The sequence below is a fragment of the Panthera onca genome, chromosome E3, assembly GCF_046562875.1.
Source record: "Panthera onca isolate mPanOnc1 chromosome E3, mPanOnc1 haplotype 2, whole genome shotgun sequence".
NCBI lineage: Eukaryota > Metazoa > Chordata > Mammalia > Carnivora > Felidae > Panthera > Panthera onca.
The window spans coordinates 28,732,257-28,759,749 of NC_138354.1; the positions used below are offsets into that span (position 1 = coordinate 28,732,257).

General features: G+C 44.7%; 1 long non-coding RNA gene across 1 annotated transcript; it reads left to right on the forward strand.

The window, feature by feature from the left end:
* Positions 1-21,855: 21,855 nt before the first annotated feature.
* On the forward strand, positions 21,856-24,916 carry LOC132689130 (uncharacterized). Its single transcript, XR_009614876.3, has 3 exons — positions 21,856-22,234; positions 22,964-23,177; positions 24,778-24,916. It is a non-coding gene; the product is annotated as an uncharacterized LOC132689130 (long non-coding RNA).
* Positions 24,917-27,493: the final 2,577 nt, after the last annotated feature.

Consider the following 27,493-nt stretch of genomic DNA (forward strand, 5'->3'; position numbering starts at 1 on the left):
CACAGCTCCATGCCAAGAGAAATCTTCTTGGCCCGTGATTTCTCCCACAGGGGAAGTGAGAGCATATGAGCCCCCAGCTTCCTAAGCTGTGCAGGACGCTGACAAAGAGACCACTTCTTTCTTGTCCCATCCAGAATATGGAGGAGTGCTGGGCGACTCAGGGGCTATAAGAACAGCAGACAGGGCTCTCAGAGGGCACCAAAGGGACACAGATCCTACCAACCACCTTGTGGACTCCAGCAGGAAGCCTGTCCATGAGCTGCTGGGCGGGTCTTACCTGCAGATCCCCCCAGCTGGACCTTGGGAACCCCCAATGCTCCATGTACCTCACCTACACACCCCGACCCCACAACTGGACCCTGTGGACACCCCCCATGGTGGTGCATGCAAGCGTCCACAGACGCTTTTCTTTGACACCAAAAGTACAACCAACAAAAGCAAAAATCAACAACTGAGACGACGTCAAACTAAAAAGCTTCACACAGAAAGAGAAACAATCAACAAAATGAAAAGGCAACCTACAGAATGGAAGAACACATCTGCAAACCATATTTCTGATAAGGGGTCAACACCCAAAACATATAAGGAACTAATACAACTCTGTAGCAAAAAAAAATAAAAATAAGAATCTGATTTTAAAAGGGGCAGAGGACCTGAAGAAACATTGCAGTATTATTTACAATAGCCAAGATAGAGAAACAACTTTAGTGTCTATCTGCAGATGAATGGATAAAGATGTGATAGACAGACAGATATAGATACACACACACACACACACACACACACACACACACACACACGTGCACACACACGCATATTCAGCCATAAAAAATGAATGAACTCTTTCCATTTGCAAGACACTCCTATCAGGCATAGAACATTCCAAGGCCTGCGAAGTCATCTCCCAGCAGCCTGTCAGGGGCAAAACCTGTCTCTGGAATGTGCAGGATTTGAACACTCCAGACCTGCTGAGTCAACCCTTCAGTACACAAGTGAGGAAGATGCTACACTCTTCAGCTTCTGGGGAGCAGAAAAAATGGAACCAGACTGAAAGAAGACACATTCAGGTAGAACCAGGGGCCACCTCTATCCACCTGAGCCCTATAAAGGACCTACCTCATGGGCGTCAGGAACATTACCCCTCCCCGGGGCACTTGGGGGCGAGTGTCTCTCACAGGCCAGAGGAGTATCCCTCCTGCCCCAAACCCACACCCTACTATGATAAGCCTGTCTGTCGGAGGTCAGGTTCAGGGAGACAAATGCAGAGATGGAAATCTGTGTGCAGGAGGTTTACAGATACAGGAGCAGTATCTGTAAGGAAGGAGCAAAGCAGCACCCGGCAGAGGGAGGAGTGAAACTGGAGAACAAGTAATAGAGACGCCTGAAACAGCTGGGATTCACGGGGAGCCTTGAAACTGGGGTATCCCTTCAGAGGCATCCCAATCAAGGCAAAGGGTACGACCTTTGTAAGCCTCAGAGACCAGTCACTGGACACGGGGTGCCTTTGGGAGCAGAAAAGACTCCCGAAAACTACACAGCTTCCTTCAGCAAAGGCACAACTTAGCAGTGAGATGTCAGTGGCCAGCTCTCCAGCAGCTGGGGCTCTGTGGTCCAGCAGGGGCTGGGTGGCGCAGCACCCAGCACAAAGCCCAAGACCAGAGAGGGAAGAGAAAAGTACATGAGAAACCTTGAACTGATGAACTGATTAAGCTTTAAAAGCCTGGTTGCCTTGAGAATCTTGAACTAACTTTTTATCCAAGAAGACTAGGTTTTAAACCAAAAGGACCTGGGTTTACCTTGACTTGGCAAGACTGGGTGTAAGATTACAAAAGTAAAAGGGGGCTTGTGCAGGACCAGGATCAAGAAGGCAACTGCAGGATGAAGAGGTTTAGGATAAAGGAAGAAATGCATCAGATCTCGTGGAGTGGGGTAACAGTAAATACATGGGAGTGTATTTTTCTCTGAGCACACGATCTCAACGACGCAGGGCAAAGCCCCCGAGATGTAACACACAGACTTTGTTCTATCTCTTGGGTCTGACGAAGAAGCAGGGATGGAGCAAGATGGTCACAACATGTGTGAATGGTCAATGAGCTCCACCAACCTGATCTCCTTGAACAAGGTGATGCTCCCTCCAAGGTAAATAAGAAACTTCTCCTTTTGAACTGGAAGACACGGTATTTTAAATGTACATTCTCTTGGCTCAGCAGCTCCGCTTCCCAACATTCACCCTACGGATGAACACACATACGTGCACGAGGTATACAGACAAGCAGAAGTCGTGGTAGAAAGTGACAGCAAACATCCTGAATGTTCACCACAAGGGAACTGGTTAATTTATGCACATCCTATGCTGGAATATTACACAGTAGTTAAAAGGAATGAAGCACCTCCATATATACTGATAGGCAATAAATACCTATTGTATTTGAAAACAGTGAAGATTCAGAATAATGTGTACAGCGTATGAAGGTGGGAGGGGACTACGTCTATATACATATGTACTTCTACACAAAGAGAGTATCTTTGGGAAGTTTTCACTGTACACCTCTTTTATGTCCTTTAAACTTTTTTTGCCATATGCCCACATTCTCTATTCAAAAAAGGATTTTTTTTTAAAGCTGGGAACAATGAAAAATCTTCTAGGCATGCAAACTAAATTAATTAGCCATTCCTATAGCTCCAACATGCATTTAAATTTGCAAGCATCCTGGCCTCCCAACATTGACTGGCTGTAAATTGAGAACCTCAGCAATTTCCTTTCACCAGGACAGATGTTGACATTGTTCCTTTGATTTCTCACAGATGTTTGCCTTCCAGCATCTTTAGAACCGGGTTTCTCTGTCAATTTGGAGATCCCAAATTTCTCATATCAAATTGACATGACAGGAAAATTCAAAACCGTTATCACATTTTGAAAGAGTTTATAGGTGGTAACTGGCAACGGGAAAGGAAGGATGTTTAAGGAGAAGCCGTAACATCTTCTCCTTATGTCCTCCTTGTCACAGCATGCCTCAGTTTACCTGATCGGGCTAGCTGGAGGGGAAGTGTACATCAATATATGGACATGGGCTTTGGCATCTGGACAACAGAGCGTTCTAATTTTGGCTCCACCCCTCTTCAACTGTAATACTTTGAACCAGTCATTAACTTGGCCTCTTTTACCTCATATGGAAAAGGGGAGTATCACCTACTTTGCAGCGTGGCTTTGCAATTAAGTGGCATAACAATGGAAATGCTTAGCCTCTGGAAATGGTTTTTCCTTTCCCTCCGCCTGACCACTTCCCATAGCATCTTATCTTCCTTCTTCATGTCCATCTTTTGCTTTAAGACAGGGGTCTCAGGGAATCCCTGGGTTTATCCGCTTTTTAGACATTAGACGGAAAGGTTGGCCAACCTAGAACTCCTTTGACTTGTGTCTCCACCTCCTTGGTACTCTGGTCTCCCTACATGACAAGAGGAACACTGTCCACTAATAAAAGCCAAATCTCTGCTAATTATACATCTCAGCTAATAATGACCAACATGCATTCAACATTGACTCTATCAGGCTCCTAATAATCATTTCACCTGCACTATGTCATAACAGTCTCTCCACAATAAAAAGGCACTATTATTCCCATTTTATAGGTGTAGAAACTGAGCATCAGAGGTGCTGTAACCCCCTGCTGAACAGCTGAGTGGCAGATCTGAGAATCAAATAAACCTAAACCCCAGCCACACACACAACCTAAGGTCAAGTTGGGTCTCTTCACTGTTATTACTTATAAGGGATTATGCTCCCTGGATGGATATGATGGATGCAGTGGTTAATCTTGCTAACATGTTTGAATGCAATTATTCAGGGAGCTGACGCTTACAACTTGTGCAGCCATGGACAACTCAAGGCAACTCAACTCATGTCTTAGAGTCTTATTTCCTCATTTGTCAAAAGAGGATACCAAGGATGACAGAGAGCGTTTAAGGGAGATGTTCAGAAAAGAAAGTGCTATGGACTGCTTGTTTGTGTCCCCTCAGATTCATATGTTGAAGCCCTAATCTCCATTGTTGGTATCTGAAGGTGGGACCTTTGGGAGGTGATTAAGCGTAGACGAGGTCAGGAGGATGGGGCCTCCATGATGGAGTTAGCATTCTTATAAGAGGAGGAAGAGACCAGAGTCCTCGCTTTTTCTGCCATGTGATGACATAACAAGAAGAAGGCAATCTGTGAGCCAGGAAGATCATCCTCACCAGACACCCAACCTGCCAGCATCTTGATCTTAGATTTCCCAGATTTTACAACTGTGAGAAATACACGTCTGTTGTTTAAGCCAGTCTAGGATATTTCACTATAGCAGCCCACACTGACTAAGATGGCGATAGATGGTTGGTCCTTCCTCCAATGTTTCTCCTTTGCAATGCCCACCTTGAGAAAAGCAATCAGGAAAGTGAAAGAAAGCACACCTCACAGACATGGGCACTCTTGTGCTGAATGCACCCACTACTGGTATTGCAAAGATGGGGGAAGTCAAAGGAATTACATCCCTGAGAACATCCAATAGCTTGGGAAAACTTACTAAGGGATATTGGGCACACACACACACACACACACACACACACACACACACGAGAGACAGAGAGAGAGAGAGAGAGAGAGAGAGAGAGAGAGAGAGAGAGAGAGGAGTTCTTTGCTTGAATAATTTAGAGAACATGAGTATGGGAGCTCGTAGCTTGATTTTGTATACTGATAGATAACAGCTGCCATTATAAAGCTGATGTTTATTGAGTGAGTCATTTATGCCAAACACTGAATGCTAAGCACATTTTGTGCATTATATCATTTAATCCTCAAAATACTATCATTACGCTTTTGCAAATGAGCCAAGTGCCTCTCCGAGAGGTTCAGACACTCCTCCAAAGTCACAAAGCTTCCAGTAAGTGACGGAGATAAGATTCAGTCCCAGGTAATCTGATTTGAGATCCCATGTTCTACTGTAATAACCCCAGGGGGATTTTTCAAGAGACTAAATTGCCAGCTCAGCCCCAGCCAACCTTTCATTTACAATACCTCAGGGCCCTTTGGAGAAGAAAAACCAACGTAAAGAAGGAAGGGCTAGAGAAGCCAGTTTTATCAAGGTCCCAAGGGGTAAAAGGGTGGATGGTTCTGGCTGCCTAAAGGAGAAAACTGACAACACTTTCCAGGGAGAAAATCCTCAACCCTTCAGAGAATGAGCTGGGCGTGGCCTAAGCTGCCCATCAGCTCCAGCTGTAATGAGATCAGGAAGTGTAGGCTGTCTTCAAAATGAACTAAAGGAGATTTTGAAGCACTTAAAAAATTCTGCCCAGAGCAAGCACCACTGATGCACAAGGTCAAGGAGTCTGGCCTTACCGAGCAAACGAACAGAGAACGCGAGGTGAGCAAGGAGTTGTCTATTTTACTCTGCCAAGCGCCTACGGTTGATGCTTCGGGGTCGCAAATAAAATCAGAAACCCTGTCTCTGCACTCAAAAAAACATATTCCACCCATCTGAAAGTAACTTAAAAGCAGTTCCCTGTGCATCAACCCAAAGAGCCTCACAAGGCAGGGCTCTCGGCTCCATCAGGCCCAATGTCCATGTTTTAGAGGATATTTAGAAAATCCTTCTTTATCATCCATCCTAAAAAGAAGTTCACTGATAATATAAATCGACTTTAACAAATCAACCGTTATTGTGCCCTGATTATAATAAAAAGGAGAAATGAAATAAAAGGAGATATGAAATAATGAAATACTTTATAGTGAAATAACATGGGTTTCTGTTACGAAGATGGAATGAGGGAGCCAGATGTTCACACCTATGTGTGGAGTAACTGGATGGGCCAGTCACAAATCCAGAATGAGCAGACATGTGTTAATGTGGTGTTACTACAAGTGTCATGGTTTCCCAAAATGGCGATTCCTTCATTTTAACGCTCCATAAGAAAACAAAATGCAGTCTTCTCTGGATATACACTGTAGCTACATTCCTGGAAACTTCCGTGTTCATTCGGTGTTCATATGCAAAAGAGAAGGTTCTAGATTCAGAAAATCATAAATAGGTTTCTAAACCAAATGAATGCCTGGTAGACCATTCAAATATCAAGTAGAATTTGTTTTTGGTGTTTTTGTTTGTTTACTTTTGGCAGGACATCCAACAAAACTACCTCCCTCTACCTCCCATCATTAGGCCAACCAAAACCACAGAATTTTTTTTAAACTAAAGTTTTCTTTTTTAAGAAAAACTAACCCTCAGTGATACTCCTAAAGTCCCTTTCCTGCCTCCCTGGTTTTCCTGCATTTCTCAGTTTCCCTATAACAAACCCCAAAAGAGCTCTCTAGCCCTCAGACAAGCTGGTATTATTTTGTCCTTTCCCCAACACCTCTCAACCCTTGTCAGGTGGACTAATTTAACCCTGTCTCTACTTTTCAGCTGTCCTTACTCTTTTCCTCCCTCAGATTTTATATCATAAAAATCCCAGGCACCAGCCAGGGCAAGAGCTGGGCTCTCTTTAAAAGGCAAGGAAAGCTATGAACCCACCCAAAACTAATCTTTCCCCCAGAGAGAAACAACGTTTGTGCCAGGCACCAAGCCAGACCTTTGGGATACAACAGCTCTTGTTCACTTACTTGCGGGATAGTTAAAATCCTGTATTATTTAGACCAGGGGCCGGCAAGCTACAATCTGTAGTTCAAGTCCATGCTACTTGCTTTTCTATGGCCTTCAAGCTAAGGATCGTTTTTACATTTTAAATGGTTGAAAAAAATCAAAAGAATAACAACAGTTCGTTATGCAAAAATTGTATGAAATTCAAATTCTGGAGTTATAAATAAAGTTTTACTGAAAAACAGTCACATTCATTTGTTTACATGTTGTCTGTGCCTTTCATGCTACAAAAGCAGAACTGGAGAGCTGCCACAGAGACCTTGTGGCCCGAAAAGCTAGAGAAACTCTGTCTGGGTCTTTATTGTAAAAGTCTGCTGACACCTGGTTCATATGCTGAGCAAGTAAGTGCTTGCAAGTACCTACAATGCGCCAGGCACTAAAATTATAGAGACAGAAGGCAGTCAACAAGAAATATTCCTTCTCAAAAATTTTAAAAGGATGCTATTCTGAATCAGGTAGACTTGGGGTCCCACCTTGGCTCTGCTGAACTTGAGCGTGTCTCCTGACCTCATTTTCCACATCTATAAAAAGAGGGTTGTGGATTACCCCCCTCACGTGGATATGTGGCTATCCAATGAGACATCCTATGCAAACGCCTGGAGAGAAAGGAGATCTGCAAACGGCAACTCCTTTCCAGCTCCTGCTTCCCACATACGCCGAGAAAGCAGGCAAGAATGAGTGAGCGAGGTCATATCCTCCTTGTCTAAATGTTTTCTTGTTAGGAAACATTTTTCTTCTTAACATCCCTTCCTACATGAAAAATCCCCGTCAGAGGAATATTAAAAGGCCCTCACCTACAGTTAGATGGAAGGCGAGACTGTGATCTCCCAGCTAAATCATTTCAATTTGCCTCTATACAGATCTAACATCGCCCCCCTTCAAAAAAAAATAATAATAATAATATGAAAGTTGAAAAGTGGAAAACTTCATCCTCTGGAGTTTTCAAAAACTAATTCAGTTGTAATCACAAAAGATTGAAACGAGGATTCATGACACATTTCTCTTCCTCCTGGGCAGATGAATCTATGACTTGCATTTGATTTTAAATGTGATTTCCCCTGCATCTTCAGTGGGTTTGACTGATAGAGCGCACGAGGCCACTCAGTAAAATGATACAGTGGAGATCAAAGCATGAAAGATAATTTTCGCTGAAATGTCTGCAGCCGACGGTGAGTTATAAGCCTTTGTCTCCCACTTTATGGAACACAATTTCATTTAAAGCCAAAATCTGTCACTTCAGCATTGTTTATCGAAATGCATCCCATAACACGGTCCCCTGAAGAACAGTGTCAAGTCGAAAGGTAGAAAATCAAATGGGTACAAGCATCCCAGGACAAAATAAAGTAAGGGGGAGCGGCTTTCCATCTGCATTAATAGGCTTCACCAGTGATGCATCTGGGACAAGAAATGCAGCCATTCATCTGCAAGGTAAATACGCGGTGCTGTCACAGGTGCCTGACGTAGCCTTGAAAACCCGGGGAGTTCTTCCGGGCAGCAAGTACGTCTCTATTCGATAACTTCACTTTATTCATGGCCCCACAAGGAGAGTCACAACTGGGTTTTTATCTCTGCGCAACTTTTTTTTTTTTTTTTTTTTTTTACTTTTTGTGTTTTCTTGCATTTATCCATACATCATGACTAAGGATCTCCCCCGAAGAGCGTACAAAGTTACCTGGAAGTCAGGAAAGCAGGACTGCCTTCAGACCTTCAGTTAAAGGATCTGGGCTCAAGCCCAGACACTCCCACTTTCCAGCTGTAGGACCTTGAATAAAAGAACCTTCGCCTTTCTGAGCCTCAGTTTCCCCATGACAAAGTGGAGGAAATGAGACTGCAGATGTGGAAATGCATGTGTAGATTGCTAAGTGCCTCACGGATTCTAGTCCCTGTCACTGATTTAGGAGGCCTCGGTTGTCACTGACTCCGTGAAGGTGTGTCTACAGCTAAAGGCTGCTGGTCTCAGCAGAAAGGATTTGTGGAGAAAAATTACTCCACTGAGGACACTCAATTCCTCCAGCACAAAGTGAATCTATGACATTGGGATAGTCACTTCTGAGATTCCTGGGTTGCCTGACTTCTTTACGATGCCATGTTCTGGAACCTTCTCAGTCTCCAGCCCCACCACTCACCATACCCCACGAGCTTTTCCTTCATTTGTCAGATGCTGCTATTGCATATCAAAGAAAGAGCCCCTTCTTCTTTGTTAAAGGAACCCCAATTTTTAGGTACTGAACAGTCACATGATTCAGAATTCAGGCCCCTTTGGGCCCCAAGGAGTAAATCTTTACTGATCTAAAGCAGTCATGGTAAAACTGGCCCTCCCTTTCTAGTGACGTAGGAACAGGCATGTGACCACCTCTGACCTCTGACAGCTGATGGAAGTGCGCTGGGAGCTTTGGGAAAAATTCTTCTTGTGGTTAAAAAGGGATACAACAGAGACAAGTTTTCTCTTGTCTTTGGAACTGTTGTGCGACACGGTGGTGTTTGGCACTATAGCAGCCATCTTGCGAACACGGAGGGAAAAGACTGGGACAAAGGCCATGTTCTACAAGCCAGAGCAGAAAGATGGCAAGAGTCCGGGTCTTTGATGATGTAACTGAACCAGAATGTTGTACTATCCCAGAACTAGCAACTGTGAGGAGCCGTTTCCACCCCTAGTCCTGGAGGGCAAAGGAGAAGAAACACACGTGGAACCCAAGTCAGAGCCAGCTGCCTGGCAGGAGCTGTGGTCTTCAGGAGAGAGACGCAGCCAACCCGTGGGAACTCAACTGGGAAGAACCAGAGAAATAAACACCCCAACCTCTCTGTCCCCCCACCCTGTACTGTCCTATGAGGGTCCTCTGTTGGTCAAGTACCAGCCACAAGAGAGTGAGGGAGTCCAGGTAAAGCAGTCCACAACGGGCAGCATCCTGGGGGTACAGCAGGAGCGAGGTCATGGAGTCCGTCAGGAGGAGGAAATTCAAACTATCCAGCTCAGATACTATCCAGAGAAAGGACAGGCAGAAGATCTCCTTCACCCAGAACTCCCAGTCCCAGAGGAGCCAAAACTCTCTGGAAAGTTAATCCCACCCCAGCCACAAGCATCATCAACCAGCAGCAGGCTTACCCCAAACTCTGGTGTGCCTCCTTCATCTGTGCAAGTTTCCACCATTATTTTGCTCATAAGGGAAACTATTCTCCAAAGCCCACAGGAATCACACAGCTTAGAAGTCTTGGGTGGGGCTTTCTGACTTTGAAGTAGATTCGGGGCTCAAGAGAACCAAGAAGTTCTATGAGTGCCAGAAATCCGGACCCCAGGCAGACGAAATGGGTAAACTGCCCCCACAGATGTACAGGAGGCTCTCTTCCCTTCACCAGAAGAGCAGCAAACACATTTATCATTCACTGTGGCCCCTTCGCTTCCAACTGGGGGAATAGGAATTACTTTAAAGAGTTTAGTGCTATCCAATATCACAGTCTCTCCTTCGTGCACAGAAAACAAAAACTCACTAACTCTGGACAGGAAACGTGGACTCAAGCGTTCCTTCTTCTCATTTTGTGTCCACTAGCCCTCAGGAAGTCATTTATGGCTTGTCTATTTTTAAGGTTCCAAGAGGGGAGAGAGATTTACCAATGATAAGAAGTAAAAATGCAAATGTTTTTAAATTGATGAGATACACACATAAAGTGCATTAGACAGTGCCTGCCATGGAAAAAACATTCAGTAAATGCCAGCCATCAGTATTTATTATTATCATTCTTATTAGTACTGGCCATTTCTTGTGTATTTACTATGGGCTAGGCATATTATGGACACTGGATCTTCAATGGCAACTCTGTTTCAATATCTGTGGTATTTTCTGCCCCATCACCTCTTTTCTAAGGGCTTCCCACATCCCCACCCCCCGACAGTTACTTGACCCAGGGATAGACACATCACCCATGCTGGGCAAAAGAGTACTTTGGGATTTTGGACCTTGGGACCAAGAGAATGGGATTCATCTCATTCCTACCATTGAATCAATGAATTATAAAACTTAAAATGTGTTTCAGAGAGAATGCTGCTCTACACAAGAGATACAAAACAACCCTGGAGATGCATCAATCCTAAAACCAGTTTTCCAAGGCCCGGTGGCCATCCTGTCTTTCTATGGCCTCTTGTTCTTGTGAACTATCTAGTATCCCCTCAATAAATTCCTCCTTTGCACTTAAGATACTTTGAGACGGGTTTCTGGCACTTGGAACCACAAACATTCCAAATAATACAAGCCTTTTGAGACGGGTGTCAATACCCCTACTTTGCAGATGAGAACACCGAGTCCCAAAAACAGTGAAAGAAGTAATCTGCCCAGAATCTCCCAGGTACTAAATGGTGAAAGCTAGCATTCGAACCCAGGATTGTCTGGTTCCTGTGCAAGCTCTCTCTGCCCCATTAGGTCAGTTATCCTCAGAACAGACTGACTCGGTTACTCGTTTCCTGTACGAGATTCTTAAGAAATGAAGAGGAAAGGGAGTATAGGCTTGCACTCAACTGAGTCAAACTGAACAGAGTTGAATTGAGTGACTGCGTTTCCATGAATCTAAGCTACATGCTTGTTCACATTTCATCATTTCTAAAACACAGTCATCTTACAATCAATGTGAGCATTTAATGTAGTGTTTCCTTTCCCCCAAAGAGCTGTTCTCAAATCAGTGATCTTACAATCACGGGTACTTGTAAACAAATGGTAAAGCACCGTCACCTTGGGAAGGTACCTACTTATTCCAATGATGCTGCTGCAACCGTTGAAAATTATTTCTGGAATCCCTGAAAACTGTATTTCTTACATGTTCACGTGCGCACAGCTCATTTTTGCAGGGAAAGAGACTCCGATGACCATATGCCTCCTTGTTGCCACTTGGTGCATGTGCAATTGTTGATAAATAGTGTGTGGCAGCCAGTCTTAAAAGAAATTTTGAATTCTGTAATCTCAGCAAGCTCGAGCACATGCTAGTCTCACTTATGAATACCAGATTTCAAAACCACTTACATGTGGAAGGTTGCCTTAGTCCTAAGCAAAACATTCTTTGGATGTGTACTTCAACAGCTCATTGGAACTGAAGAATTTCATTTTTGAATCAGTTCAAGTCCAACCAGCAGCCAACAATTCACATATGCTGCTGAGGAGATGGGCAGAAAACACATGACTTGGTACAATCCCCGTCGAAGGGAAGTTAACAGTATCAAAATCACAAATGTTCATACCCTTTTGACTGAGAAATTTCACCCTGGGCAAACAGACGTTACACATGCTCTTGCACACATGTGTACAAGATTACTCACAAAAACACTGTAATATCAAAACAGTGGAAATGCCATCAGTAAGGAACTGGCTACACAAATTATAGCATAGCAGTCTGATGGAATACTATTCAGCTGTTTAAAAAAAAAAAGCAAAAAAGCAGAAGAATTCTCTACACACTATTTCTATGTAGTTAGTATCTCCCCAAAATATCATACTGAGAAAAGCAAGCTATGGAACAGTAAGTGCAGCACACTGTTTTGAGTAAAGGGGGGAAGAGTTTGTATTTATATTTGCTAGCATGCACAGATCTAAATTCTAGAAAGAACCTGAGGAACTCTTGAGAGGGGAATGCATTAGGTATCTATTGCTGTCCAACAAATTACCTAAAACACCGCATCTTAAAACAACAAACATTTATTATCTCATAGGGGCCGTGGATCAGAGCCCACAAGCAGCTTAGCTGGGTGGTTCCGGCTCAGGGTCTCTCTGGAGGCTGCAGGTAAGATGTCAGCCAGGACCGCAGTCGTCAGAAGGTTGTCTGGGGCTGAAAGATAAGCTTCTGAGCTCACTCGTGGTTGTTGGCAGGCCACATTTCTTCCCTGGCTATTAGCTGGAGACCCCAATTCCTCACCACATGGGCCTCTCCCTAGGGTGCCTGAGTGCTGTCACAATATGGCAGCTGGCCTCCTCCAAAGGAAGAGATCCCGAGAGAGAGAGCGAGAGCGAGAGCGAGAGAGAGAGAGAGAGAGAGAGAAAGAGAGAGAGAGAGAGAGAGAAAGAGAGAGAGAGATGAGGGGGGAGGAAGGAGGAAGAAGGAAGGAGGGAGAGGGGAGGGAGAGGGAGGGGGAGAGGGGAGGGAGAGGGAGGGGGAGAGGGGAGGGAGGGGGAGAGGGGAGGGAGGGGGAGAGGGGAGGGAGAGGGAGAGGGGAGGGAGAGGGAGAGGGGAGGGAGAGGGAGAGGGGAGGGAGAGGGAGAGGGGAGGGAGAGGGAGAGGGGAGGGAGAGGGGAGGGAGGGGGAGAGGGGAGGGAGGGGGAGAGGGGAGGGAGAGGGAGAGGGGAGGGAGAGGGAGAGGGGAGGGAGAGGGAGAGGGGAGGGAGAGGGAGAGGGGAGGGAGAGGGAGAGGGAGAGGGGAGGGAGAGGGAGAGGGGAGGGAGAGGGAGGGGGGGAGAGGAGAGGAGAGGGAGAGGGAGAGGGAGAGGGAGAGGGAGAGGGAGAGGGAGAGGGAGAGGGAGAGGGAGAAGAATCCCTCAAGACAGAAGGTGCAGTTTTTTATAGCCTAATCTTGAAAATGACATGCCATCACTTCTGCAGCACTGGTCCCAAACACTAACCCTGTTACAACATGAGCGAGGACGACACAGCGTGTGAATGCCAGCAGTTAGGGATCGATGAGGCCATCCTGGAAGCTGGCTAACTCAGGGGAGCACTGAAAAGATGAGGGACAGGGATAGGAGAGAGACTTTTCACTATGCCTCTTATATTTCATTTTCTAACTTTATATTTCCTACACTCAAAACATTGGAATTTAAAAGTTGGGGGCAGGGGGGAGAATGTCCTCAGGGACAACCAGCAGCCTAGATCCTAGTTGGAGACTCCCTCTAAAAGAGCCATGCTTCTCAAACTGAGGCACAGGTACCCCAGGGAAACCCTATTGTATCTCTGGCACATGCAAAGCTATAAAGCACAAACATGACCATCTTCCTAGAGCATCAATAGACTCTACTCCATAAGTAGTTCAAAGCAGGGCACAAAGGAGAATGCAGACTTCACAAATATCTAAGATAAAACATGAGACTTCAAAGGAATTTTCACCCTTGGTGAGACTGAGGCTATACTCGGTTGAGCTGGAATGCATTTGCCCTTCTTCTTAGGAGTAGTTTGTCAAAAGTTCTAAAACCACTGCTTTGGGCTAATTGCTCTCCAGAATCACACAAGAAAATTGATCTCAATACTATGAGGTAAATTTCATTTCAACAGAAGTTACAAATACAAGTTATTTGAGTTGGCCACAAATAACTTCCAACCGTTTTTTAAAAACCCACTTCGCCCTCAGAGGGCCAACATGCTATTAATTCTAAAGAGTCCAGGTAAAAAAGGTTGCCTGTGTTCTTAGCTTTAGGGGCGGGGTCAGAATAAGGCACAGACTCTAACAGTGGCTACCAGGGGGTGGCAATACTCAAGTGAAGCCATCAGCTTTGCTTTGTTACTTTTGAACCCAGCTCACCATCAGCAAATGGAACTGGTGTCCTTGCTGTCTGTTTCTCCATTTGGTCCTTTGACTTCTCTCCCATGCTCTCCCCTTCAAACCCAAGCTGAACTACCCATTGAACAGTACAGGGACGATAAAGTAAGGCAGACCTGGTTCAACGCCTGACCATCTGAACCCAAACCCTAGCCTCCCCAACTCAGTTCCTATGTGACCGTGGACAAGTTTTTACCCTCTCTGAGCATGTTTATTCACCTGAAAGATAATGAAAATAAAAGTATGCGTGAGATCGTATTATGTCTAGCTCATAGCCGGTACTTGGCAAAGAGCAACCATTCAATAAATGTTAGCCATCATCACCACGGAAAGGGCTTTTGAGAAGTTAATTCTCAGTAAGCAATTAATGTCTATACCAATAATGACTTCTGACCAACCAGCCCAATGGCTGATAAGAGACTGATAAAACTTTACATTTGTTTTCTTAACAATTTCCCTAGAATCCAAATTCTTCACAGTGAACAAGTACAACTTTTATAATCCCACAGAAAGTGGGCATTAGCTCTCTGCCTGCTAGTCCTGAATGTCAGCCACTGGCCACTGATTTCGGGCTTAGGTGCTCCACCTTTAGAACATGGCTGATTATTCCAATTAAAGACAGACTCTCTCATTTTTTGTTGTTTTGCCTTTGCCTTATTTTATTAAAAAAAAAAAAAAAAAAAAAAAGCAAAGCCAATACACACCCTCCAGACAGCATATAACTTCCTATGCTCAAGAGAAGAGAAAATTAGAAATGTTTCCTCCAAGGACGCCTGGGTGGCTCAGTCAGTGAAGCGTCCGACTTCAGCTCAGGTCATGATCTTGCAGTTCAGAGGTTTGAGCCCCTCCATCGGGCTCTGTGCTGTCAGCTCAGAGCCTGGGGTCTGCTTCGGATTCTGTGTCTCACTCTCTCTCTCTCTGGCCCTCCCCCCACTTGCACTCTGTCTCTCTCTCTCTCTCTCTCAAAAATAAATAAACATTTTTAAAAAAGAAAGAAAACAGAGAAATGCTTCTTCCAGTTCAAATTCTTCCACTCTCTCCCATATGCCTACCCTGGGCTCCGACATTCTGGAGAAAAAACCTAAGTGCCTCGCTTTGTGCCTTCCCTCTAGACAATGAGGAGCAGAAGCGGGGCTGGGGGTGGGTTGGCCCTGCTACGGTGGAAGGCTGGGCAAAATCAGGCTGAAGGAAGGAAGTGTAAATTCTGGGGCACGTTTTACAACCCCATTAGTTACAAGTACATGAGGATTTCAAATCAAGAAGCATCCACATGCACACCCTCGGATTATTTAAGAGATAAGGCGTATCCAAAATTAGCATATAGATCAGAGGCACGCAGTTGAGTGCTGCTAAAGTGGCTATAAATGCCTGAAAAACAGTTGTTTTTCTCAAGAGAGCTTTATACCACTCCAAAACCTTGTTCGGGAAGTGTGAACTGTGAGTCAGACAAACCCCACTCAAGTCCTAGTTTGGGCTCCTAACTGTTGTGTCATCTGGGGGCAAGTGCCCCAATCTCTCCACACCTTCGTTTCCACCTCCCAGGCCTGCTGGACCGATCGAAAGGGACATGGTGAGAAAGTGCTCTCTAAACTATAAAGTGCCATGCAAGGGCAAGATGCCATTAGTCCCTCTTCTTGTACTATATTTACACACTGCCTCATTAAAAAAGAGGACTTGGGGTAGATGTCAGTGCAGCTCTTTATTTTACCTTGAATTTCAAGAAAGAAAGAAAGAATCCTTGTTTTCTTTAGGGGCATAAATATAATTTCCATGAGGACACACATATAATCACTTTACTGAACAAACCCTTGCTCAGACATAACGGAAAGATCAAGTCCTCCTCAGTCTCAGGAGGCTTGTTACCCACACTTTCCCAATTCACTGAACACAAGCACTGCTGAGTGCCTACTGTGTGCAGTACCTGACACGATGTCCAGCAGTGAAACGCACATCACATACACCACCACCTACACCATCATACGCATAAAACACACCCTTTGCAAGAGGGAAGCATGTAGATTTTTGGAATCCCAAGGGTCTTATTGCAAACTGGCTCCCAGACCTATCTTTTCTATCTTTGTGGCTTGGGTTAAGTGTTTTCTGAGCTGCCATTTCCTCAATGGAAACTGGAGATCAGCCATCCTCAAAGCTTCTCAGGATGACTGGAGATACTGAGTATCAAGGACCTAGCAGGGTACTAACAGATTTCCAACAAATGACGGCTACTATTATTTTTCATCAATGCACATTTTGGTGTCTATTGTCAGAGTACTTCAGACAAAACCTTTTTTTTCAAGGCAACAAACAACAGTATTAACTTGATTTTGCTTTAAATTAATATGAGTTCCTGTAGTGTTTAGAAGAGAGATCACAATGATGAATGCTTACATCTCTCTCTCTTTCAAAAAATTTACAGTCCTTACATGTGACATTTAATGTAGCGCTTTGTGTCATCCTACAAAGACTAAATTTAAATTGAAGAAGCAGAAACAGGGAGAGTCCTTGTTTGGGCTTAATTCGTATTTGAGTGCAATAAAACCCTATCCTAGAAGCTAAAGTCATAAAACTAAAAGTCAGGAAGGAAAAGAATGGCTAATTAAGCGCCAAAACTAAAATTTCTTGTTTTATCGCTGTTTCGTTAAGACCTAACAATTGGTCAGGCACAGGGACTTAGATGTGCCATTCTAGTTAATGGTCGGTTACAAATTTCCACCATAAACTCATCTTCCTTCCAGTGCCTTAAATCTCAGGCCCTGGGAGCTAATAAGTAGAGAAAGCTCTTAGGCCCAGGGCAATCTCTCTCTCAATCTAATCTCCCTCTCACTGCCCCCACCTTCCACCCTGCCATTACTGTTTGTAAGAGCTCTTGATTGCACGCCCAGAAATCCAACTCTAGCTAAATTAACCAAGGAAGGAACACACTGGGTTATCCAGCTGGGGTGGTAGTTTACATAAGATAAGGGAGGGACAAGAGCCAGAGCTCCAGGGACTAGAAACAAGACTCACAGCCACCAAGACACAGACTTTCTCTCCTTTGTCCTTCTTTGTCTTTGCTCAGCCTTATTCTCCATCGCTCTCTGTGGGAGGAAAAATAGATGCTGACAGTCCCATATTCACATCCTCCTCTTTAGGACCATAATAAATTAAATTAATCCCCGAGGGAGATCCTGATGGACACTACTTATGCTGTGTGCTATCCCATGGTCCAACAGACGGATGAACTAGGCATGTGCCATTTGCCCATCATAGCAGATGCTGGCAACGCCCATCTGTGTCCCCTGGACCCTCATCACTCTCATACAAGCCAAAGGCATCCCAGTGCAAGCACCTGAGCCTCTCCACCTGAGGACTTGTTCTTGTCCAAGGCAAGTTATAGGAAGTAAAAGTCCCTAGCAGCACTCCTCAGGCAATGTCAGACGGGCAACGGAAGAGGAACATCTCAGTTTTCCTACCACTTGGGATACTCTGAGGTATGTTCCACACCATCAACCAACCATCACCAAAAGAACTGAGCCCCAGGTGCCCATTAAAGTAGCTTGCTCATTACTGCACTCTATATCGGCTTAAATTCCCTTATCTCATTTCTCTCTATAAAGGTTTTTATGTATCTAGGACTTGACTGGGACACAGCGTTCCCAGATATTTGGTGAAATATTATTCTAAGTGTGTCTGTGACACTGTTTCTGGATGAGAGTAACATCTGAATTAGTAGACGGAGTAAAGCAGATTGCACTCCCTAAGATGGTGGGTCACACCCAATCAGTTGAAGGACTGACTAGGACAAAAAGATCAACCCACCTCCAAGTAAGAGAGGACTCTTCCTGCCTGACTGCCTTTGAGCTGAAATATCAGGCTTTCCCTGCCTTTAGATTCCAACTGAGACATAAGCTCTTCCCAGGTCCTGAGCCTGCTAGCCTTCAGACTGAAAGTATGCTAACGGCTCTCCTGGGTCTCCAGCTTGCTAACTCATCCTATAGATCTCAGCACTAGTCAGCCTCCATAATTGTGTGAGCCAACTCTGTACGCCAACTCCTTATGTTAAGTACATATTGTATTATATATTTTATATTATAAATATGTGTATATGCTACATTACATACTAGTATAAGCAAATACGTATATGTTCACATATATCTTATTGGTTCTGTTGCTCTGGAGAACCTTAACACACATTCATGCTCACACAGGTGCTTCCTAGAGTCACCTCACATGTAACTATTTTCATGCAAATCCTCAGCACAGGGCCTGCTTCTGGGGAACCCTGCCTAAGACACCCAGGCTTTCACAGGAGGAGAGGTGTGTAGGACTGACAGCTGGCAGCCGTGGAGAACCGCAAGGAAGGGAGGAGTGCTACCTGAACAAAAGGGCACTAGGCAAATAGAAACCTAGACCTACTTTGGTCCTCGCTGCTGGGCCGGAGGGATGGGGTGAGTCACAGCTCTCAACAAGTGTCACATAGAGAGGGTGACTCCTGGACTGACGTGACACAAGCAGGGCATGCATCTGATCGCACATCCACCCCAAGTGAGATTTCTCCATGAGAATCAGTTCCTTTGCTCTCCTCCTGAGCTCTCGGTGACTTCTCCAGCAAGCACATGAGCTCTGTGGCTCTGGTGTCCTGCTTTGTTCTTTTGTGGTCAATCTCTCGCCTTGTCTTCCAATCTCCAGCTTTGTTCTTATCCATTTGACTCCACAGCTAAATCTGACTCTCATAGCTTCATTTCTCAGACGGCTTTAAGGCCAGAGTAGCAAATTTAAATGCCCACAGAGGGCACATATGTAATACAAACAAATGAAGAAGACAGGACAACAGGGCCTGGTGGCGACTGTGGCAAAGTGCAGAGCACATGTGTCATCTATGGAGAAAGGAGACAGCAAGGACTCAATTCTGGGCAACCGGGGAAACAGAAATGGAATACTGCCATACTGCCGCTCTTTTTTTTTTAAAGAGAAGCAAAATATTCAGGGGTTTTTGATATAAAATATACAGACTGTTGAATGCTGGCAACTATTTTGATCAATGTAAACACTGTGTGAGCCAAATCAATTCTTCTGGCCACCCTACATTTCATGGGTCAGCAGTGGCCCTGACAATGAGTGACGGACTCCCCACTACAGGGGGTGTGGTTGACCAGAAGCCCCAGCTGCTGGGCTCTGCGTTCTGAAATGCATCTGTTACCATAGGCTGCCTGTTCCCAGTGAGGACTGAGCACGGCGGGCATACTTCCTCCTGAGAGCTCCAAGGTTCCTGTCCCCAGAGCTGGCTTGAGGACTCCCCCTATGGTGACTGTGCCCTAACTACCTTCCCTCTCCTTCACCAGGTGTCACACTTGCAGTGCCGTGGGAGGGCTCTTCCAGCCTCCAGCTCCCTCTGCATTCTCTGTCACAGGTGTTTCTCTTATTTTTAATTTTTTTTTTAAAGTTTATTTATTTATTTTGAGAGAGAGACAGAGGGAGCAAGCAGGGGAGGAGCAGAAAGAGAGGAGAGAAAGAATCCCAAGCAGGCTCCACAGTACCAACACAGAGTCTGAAGTGGGGCCTGAACCCATGAATGGCGAGATCATGACCTGAGCAGAAATCAGAAGCTGGATGCTAAACTGACTGAGCCACCCAGGCACCCCTGTCACAGGTATTTTTCTTAATGAAAATCACGCAGGTCTAATCCCACCGTGGAGTTTGTTCCTCAGAGGAAGCAGACTAACACATCTCATAAATTCTGCTTTTGGCTCTCAGTTCACACTCGCTTATATTCCAAACTCTGGCTGCTTGGGTCTAATTCCATCCCAGCTCCCACCGCTGGGTCCTGACCACCACGAACACCACCCCCACCCCCACTCCCACTTCCCCACCCCCCGCCACTACAGGATTCCCACACTGACTGTTCACTCACGTTCCAGAGGGCTCCATGCAGGGTGATGACTTTGGCCCCTTTGTCGACTGAGGCAAAGTCACACACACAACCCTGGAACAACTCTAGTCCTGCACATAAGAACTTCTTCAACAAAGACATGACCTGAACTTTCCCACCAGCACTCCTGGGGAACAAGAGAGCCTTCATGATAGCCTGCTTCTGTTCAGTTTCCAAATCCCCTCATCTCCAGCATCCTACCTACTTCTTATGCAAACACTGTGGGGAACAGATTTTTGGACAAACTTACGGAAACTCTGCAGCTGAACCTTTCATCTCCAGCCTTGGTAGTATCTGGCTGTGCCCCAGGAGGCAGAGAAAGGATACAAAAGGCAACTGTGTCAGGAATCAATTGGTTAGTACACGTGGACCAGAAATCAGCAACATAGAAGTAGGATGTGGAAGACAAAAGCACTGACCTTGAAGTCAGAAGGCCTAAACTAGGTTTAAGTCCTGGATTCTCAGCCATTGGCTGTGTGATCTCAAGCAGGTTCTATAGCTGCTCTGTGCAACCATCACATATCTATAAAACAGAGCCTAGTAACTGTGAGATTCAAACTGCACTCAGTAAAAATACTTCACAGTTGAAGTGCTCAGATTGACCCCTTCCTCAACCAAATGATTTGTTCCGCACTTCAAAAGAACTTATTCTTGGAGTGATGTCAGCAACATGGCTGAATATGTAAGTGTTTCAAATCATCCTGTTGTATACCTTAAACTTATACAATGTTACATTTCAATTATATCTCAATAAAGTTTGAAAAAATAGAATTTATTTTAATAGCTATAAGACTTGAAGCCTACATATAAGCACAACTGAAGGAAGAAAAATGGACATGGGGGACCTTTTGTATGATAGAAATGTTCCCAAACTGGAAAATCTACATATGAACAACTGAAAATCATTTAACTGCACAGTTACAGTAGATAAAAATTACAGTAGGTACATTACACCTCAAAAAAGCTATTAAAAAACAAATCATAAAAATACTGCCAACCTTCTCTTAACCACTCCTCACGATGGCTTCCCAGAGCTGTGTGATTTGGCCACCACCTAAGTCCCCTAATATCACTGGGGATTACTATCCTTTCTCACCCTCCACCAGCACAGTGCCCTTCTTTCTGTCCCAAGCTTGTTCCTGCCTCAGGGCCTTTGCACTTGTCCTACTCTCTGCTCAGACATCTTTCCCAGCTGTTTGAATCTCATCATTTAAGTGTCAGCTCACATTCTCGTAGATGCCTTCCCTGATCTATCCACCCCATTTATGGGCACTCTGACTCCTCACCTCAGACAGTCTCCATCAGTGTTGCCAGTGTTGGTTTATTCACAGTACTTGCTAGTCTTGGAAATCTTTACATATTTGCTTATTTATTGTTGGCCTCCCCGACTCTTTTATGAGCTCCGTGAGTAAAGGGAATGGGTCTGTCTTGTTATTCCTGCATTGTCAGCACTTAGAATAGTACCTAGCACATAGTGGAAGCTTAGCAGATATTTGTTGAATTAACATCAAGAAAAGACATGACTCTGATATGCTAACAGCCCAATATGTCTAAACTCAGTTTCCTCATCTCTCATACGAAGACACCATTACGGGCCTCCCAGGAGGTGATGGTGATGTAAAATTGTATCAGCTGTTAAGGGACTAAGGGACTCCCTTAATGCTAGCAGTCTGTCCCCCCAAACCTTGTGCCTTCTTTCCTTTCTCTCTAAGACTAAAACAAGTCACAACTAAACAAACTACTCTCTAGAATGAGATCAGCAGTTGGGTGCCTGAGTGACTCAGTTGGTTAAGTGTCAGACTCTGGGTTTCGGCTCAGGTAGTGATCTCACAGTTCATGAGAGTGAGTCCCATGTTGGGCTCTGCGATGACAGCACAGAGCCTGCTTGAGAGTCTCTCTCTCTCTCTCTCTCTCTCTCTCTCTCTCTCTCTTTCTCTCCCTCTCTCTCTGCCCCTCCCCTACTTGTGCTGTCTCTGTCTCTCTCCAAATAAATAAACAAACAAACAAACAAACAAAAAAGATAGAATGAGATCAGCAGCAAAAATTCCAACACAATCAACCAACTGCCAAATGACATCTGCTGATTAAGTCTGCTATTGTAGATTCTGCTCTTGCTTCCCAGGAGCAGCTGAGACATCGTGACCAGAAATACCAATCAAGGTAGGCATGCCCCAATCTCAAACCCCAAGGCAAGAAGCTGACAAAACCTTGCAAGCATCTGATTTCAACTACCAGGGTACACACCTGTTTTAATAAAATGACTTTTCCCACCCTGAGAATAAGCATCACTGACGTACAACAAAAGCTGACATTCAAAAAGAAAGCTCTAAGTCAGTAAGAAGATTATCCTGTCTGTTGAGTGCTTGCTACTCGCAAATCAAAAGACCAGACGCTCAGAAACCCCTGAAATAAGACTGAACATCAGACCCCCCGCCAGGCCACCCTTTTTTACCATACAGCTAGAGAAACTGGGGCCCAGAGAGGGCAAGTGACTGATGACAGTCACACAGCCAGTTTCCACCAGAGCTAGGAATAGACAACCAGATCTTCTGACTCCCTACGTAAGCTTCTTTCTAATATTCCAGGCTGGCTACAAATATAACCATTACTTTACCCAATTAGCACCCTCTCCTTCACTGGTAACAGCATCTCTGCTTTCTTTGGGGCAAAAAAATATTTCTTTCATTTTTCATCCATGTAGTTTGGGTAGAATTAACACCATCCCCTGGCACAAAGTGTAAGCACATGACCAGGACTGACCTATCACCATCTTCTACTTCCGTGGCCACAATAACCGGTTCGGAGATGGGCACATGAGCCTCAATGTTCAATGAGGTCAGCCCCAAAGCTTCTGTCAAGACTCTTGGTAATATAAGTTCTTTTTCTAAGTTTTGTATTAAGCTTCACTAAGATAAATTGGGAGCTACTGATGACACCGGAAAGAACCTGATAATGGAGTCGACATGAATGAAAACAGAGCTGAAAGCTGACAGCTACAGATCGGAGAGATTCCAGAGTACATCAGCTAAGCACCTGGACCCAGCCATATCTGAAGTCCAGTAATATTTGTGGACGTGGGAGTTGCTTGCAATGGGAGCAAGAGGTAAGTGTAAAAGTTTGGCTAATACAGCACCTCACCTCTCATCCAATTTCATGGACTACAAAAGACATTATCAATTAAAATTTACCAACAGCATTGATGTCAAGGCCCTGCTACTTCAAAATAGAATTTTTCTGCTCTTTAACTGCATGGCTTACAGAACTTCCTAATCCATTCTGTGTGTCAGCTTTTTTCTCTCTCAAATGAAGCATGTACAGTATACCTTCCTTGCCCTGGGGTGAAAGTCAGATTACTTTATCCAGGAAAGTAGAGAAAGGTATAAAGCATTATTATTTTCCAAGAAATCCCAGTACATAAGTCCAAGAATGTATGAACAAGGGCTTCAGAGTCAGACTGATGGACTCAGATTTCAGCAACATCACTGATGTGCTGTGCGCCCTTGGACAAGTCACCTAACCTCTCTGGCCCAGTTTCCTCGTCTGTAATAGGGAGACCCCAATCAAATCTACTGCATGGCATGGTTGTAGAAAACAACAGACATAGAAAGTGCTTAGTTCACTTAGTTCTGGCACAGGATAAACACTCAAAATCTCCATTGAATGACTGTTGTTGATAACTATTTGTGGATACTGTATAAATGCTGATGATACCATAACGAATGTTGCTAACGTTGTTACTGTCGAACCTTGTATTCTTCCACAAACACAACTTCCTATAGCCAATAGGAAATTCTACTCTACTATCCACCAGTCCCCTTAGCAGCTCCAGCTACATAGCTTGTCAAGGAAATGACTTAACATCTTCTTCAATCAGGACAACTTCAAGGAAGAAAAATAAAACACCACAAGCCTGCCTTCAACTGCCATTCAGGAAAGTTTCCCAATTACCACAACACTTCTGCACATCAAATATGAATTACTTTAATTGCCCCATAAGAACACACTGTTGAAACATTTGACTTGCCCAGAACTAATTGTCTGTCAAAAAGATACTTTGCAGCCAAGCAAATTGCTTAATTGGACATCTAATTTAACTGAAACCTTTTTCCCTACTTATTTCATGCTTTCCTCCCCTGTTTTTGCCAAATTGTGAATGCTAGGCACTGCTTTCAAAATCATTTTATTTGGGAAAAAAAGTCATATTGTCTTGGGGTTTTTTTTTTTCCTATTATAAAAGTAATACATGTTCATTATAAAAAAAAAACTGAAAACTTTTTTAATCCAAAAGGGGGGAAAAAAACACAATTTCCCCTGGACTCACTGCCCAGAAAAAGACTATCAAGATTTCAGCAAATTTCCTTCAAATTATTGTCTACAATAGATTGTCCTACATAGTTAACAAAAACATATATTCAATTTTGTAGGCTGAACTTACTTAACACTTTATGTTTCAAGGTGAACATTTCCACTTGCCATTCCAAGGCCTTCAGAACATTTTTAGAAACAGCAGAATATTTCGAACAACAGCCTGCTTAACCACCCAGTTAATGTGGGACTTTTTGGTTATTTACGAATAAATTTTTGCTCATGTTTCAGATATACTTTCCTTAGGAAAGAGTCTCCTTATTAGAAGACAACTGTCTATGTGTCTCTCATGTTTCTGCACATCTTGCAACAGTTTTTGCTCCCGACTATCTTTACAGGGATGTTTGTACAGCTAACAGCATAGGAAGACAGACGTAATACAGCTGAAAGCAGATTTGCTGACCAGGATGATAAAGGACATGCCTCCTCCCAAGGCAGAGATCGGGCAGCATCTTTATGAAAAGACTGGGATTCCTCGGCTAGGACGCCAACCTACTGTGTGTATGCTGTCCACCTGAATCTACCTCCATGTCACCTCCGAGGACCTTAGGAGCCCAGGGAACTGGCACATGCTTCTCCCTCTGCCAGGAATAATAAAGTCCTTTGTGACCCTGGAGTCTCATGCCTTCTGCCTGCATCCACGAAAACGGTGGTAGGATAATTGGCTCACTTGTGTGCAGGGTAGTAACTCAGACCTTCATAGTTCTTGACACTCCAGAAGTAAACATAAGAGGTCAAAGGGTATGAGCAATTGCTAAAACCCTTCATGCCGATTTCCAATTAGCTTTCCAAACTTAAATGTGAATCGTGGCCTAAAATGTGTCTTGTCTTCAGGAAGAGATACATGTGCCTGATTTGAGTTCAGATGGCCTCTCCTCTGTAGCCCACACTGGCGTCAGCCCCCAATCTTCCTTACTGCTCTTTAAGAGGCTGCTTGCCTCACTACTCAAGTCCCTCAGTTGAGCTGACTCTCTTTTCTGGATTACTCTTCTGTGTAATAGAAAGTGGGCGTGAAGGAGAATAAAAGGGAAAAGGGGGGAACTTGTTTACTTTCTACCCAGTGCCAGCCACAATGCGGAGAACATTCTGATGAGATGGGAGGCATCCGTTATTACTACCTACCAAGCAGCCCCTGCTCTAAGAAGCTTTCCTGGGACCTGCACGTTGGCCTCTGATCTGGCCACACAGGTGACCACGTGAACTAAGCCTAGCCAATGAGAGTTTTTCCCTGCCACTTTTCATTTTTTAAAAAAAAATTTTAACGTTTATTTATTTTTTGAGACAGAGAGAGACAGAGCATGAACGGGGAGGGTCAGAGAGAGAGAGGGAGACACAGAATCTGAAAACAGGCTCCAGGCTCTGAGCTGTCAGTACAGAGCCCGACGCAGGGCTTGAACTCACGAACCGCGAGATCATGACCTGAGCCGAAGTCGGACGCTTAACCGACTGAGCCACCCAGGCGACACTCCCTGGCACTTTTCACATTGTAGCCATGTGAAGTCTCTTCCATTCTGCAACAGGGAAGGTTACTGGAGCCATGGTTCTAGTTAAGTATAGAAAAGCAATCTGAAGAAACAAAGCCACCACGATGAAAACAGGTATGGGAGGCACAGGGGGATGGTTTATTACACGCTTCTGGTTGTCCCTCTAACTCCACCCCTACCCCTCCCAGATTTGGCTATTGGAGTCCGTAAAGTCCCCTCCTATTGTCTAAATTACTTCTAATGAGTTTCTGCCCTTTGCAACCAAAATAATCCTATGAATAGTAGCTAGAATTCAGTGAGCATTTAATGTGCTATGCCCATTAGTCCACCTAATCCCATCTACAGTGTGGGAGGTACTTATATCAACCCCCAATTTACAAAAAGGGAAACTGACCTTAGTGAAGTGAAATGACTTGCCCAGGGTCACTGAGCTAATAAGGGCCCACAGTCTTCCCCACTGTTATGACACAGACATATGACCTCTTCTCGTAGTGCTGGGGAAGACAGAGATGGGGAATAAAGGAAGAGAAATTCAGATGAGCACTAATTAGGTCACCCTCCATAAGACAAAAAGTGTGGGGAGGAGTGGGCCTGTTCAAATCCAGCCAGCTCTCACATGGGCAGAGGCAGGGTGGTGGCTATGGACTGAATTGTGGCCACCCCAAAATTCATACTGAAGCCCTAACCTCAGAATGTGACCAAATTTGGAGACACAGCATTGAAAGAGGTGATTAAGTTAACATGAGGCTCTTTGGGTGGGACTCTAGTCCAAGCAGACTGGCTGTCTTCGTAAGTAGACAAGGTTAGGACACAGAGAGACACCAGGGGCTCGCACGCACAAAGGAAAGGCCATGTGAGGACACAGCTAGAAGGCAGTCACCTACAAGCTAAGGAGCGAGGCCTCAGAAAGAACAAAACCTGCCAACCCCTTGATCTCAGACAGCCAGCCTCCAGAGAAAATAAATTTCTGTTGTTTAAGCCGCCCAGCCTGTGTTTGGTATTCGTCCCCGCAGCCCCGGTATGTGGTAACCCATCAGCACTTCTCTCAGCTCCCGGCACACAGTAGGTACACACACACGCACACACAAAGACTTTTAGAACACAGAGTCACTGGATGCTGCTTCCATGCTGATAGCAGGGCACGAATAACCGATGTTCACCCGGGGACCCTGGTTTGTTTTTGGTTTCGGTACCACCAGGTCCTCCATGCCCACTGGGGAAACTTGTTGCATGAACACCCTGTCACTTTAACAATCTACAGGTGACTGTAGGAGAAGCTTCCAAATCAAATATAGATGAGGTGTTTGTCACCCAGAACCCTACCTGTATTTTGATATGGAAAGAAGTTCTAAATCATATTTTAACTAGAGTGTTGGCAAAGCAAAAAAAAAAAAAAAAAAAAAAAGGAAACCAGCCCAGACATGGAAAGGTGTCAGGTAAGGAAGAGAGCTGCACTAAAATACCGGTCGAGGATTTACCAAGGGTGGGCCGTTGGGACCCGCCACTCTCTGATGGCAGGAATGCGGGTGTGTGTGTGCATGTGCGTGTGTGTGTGTGTGCACACACGTGT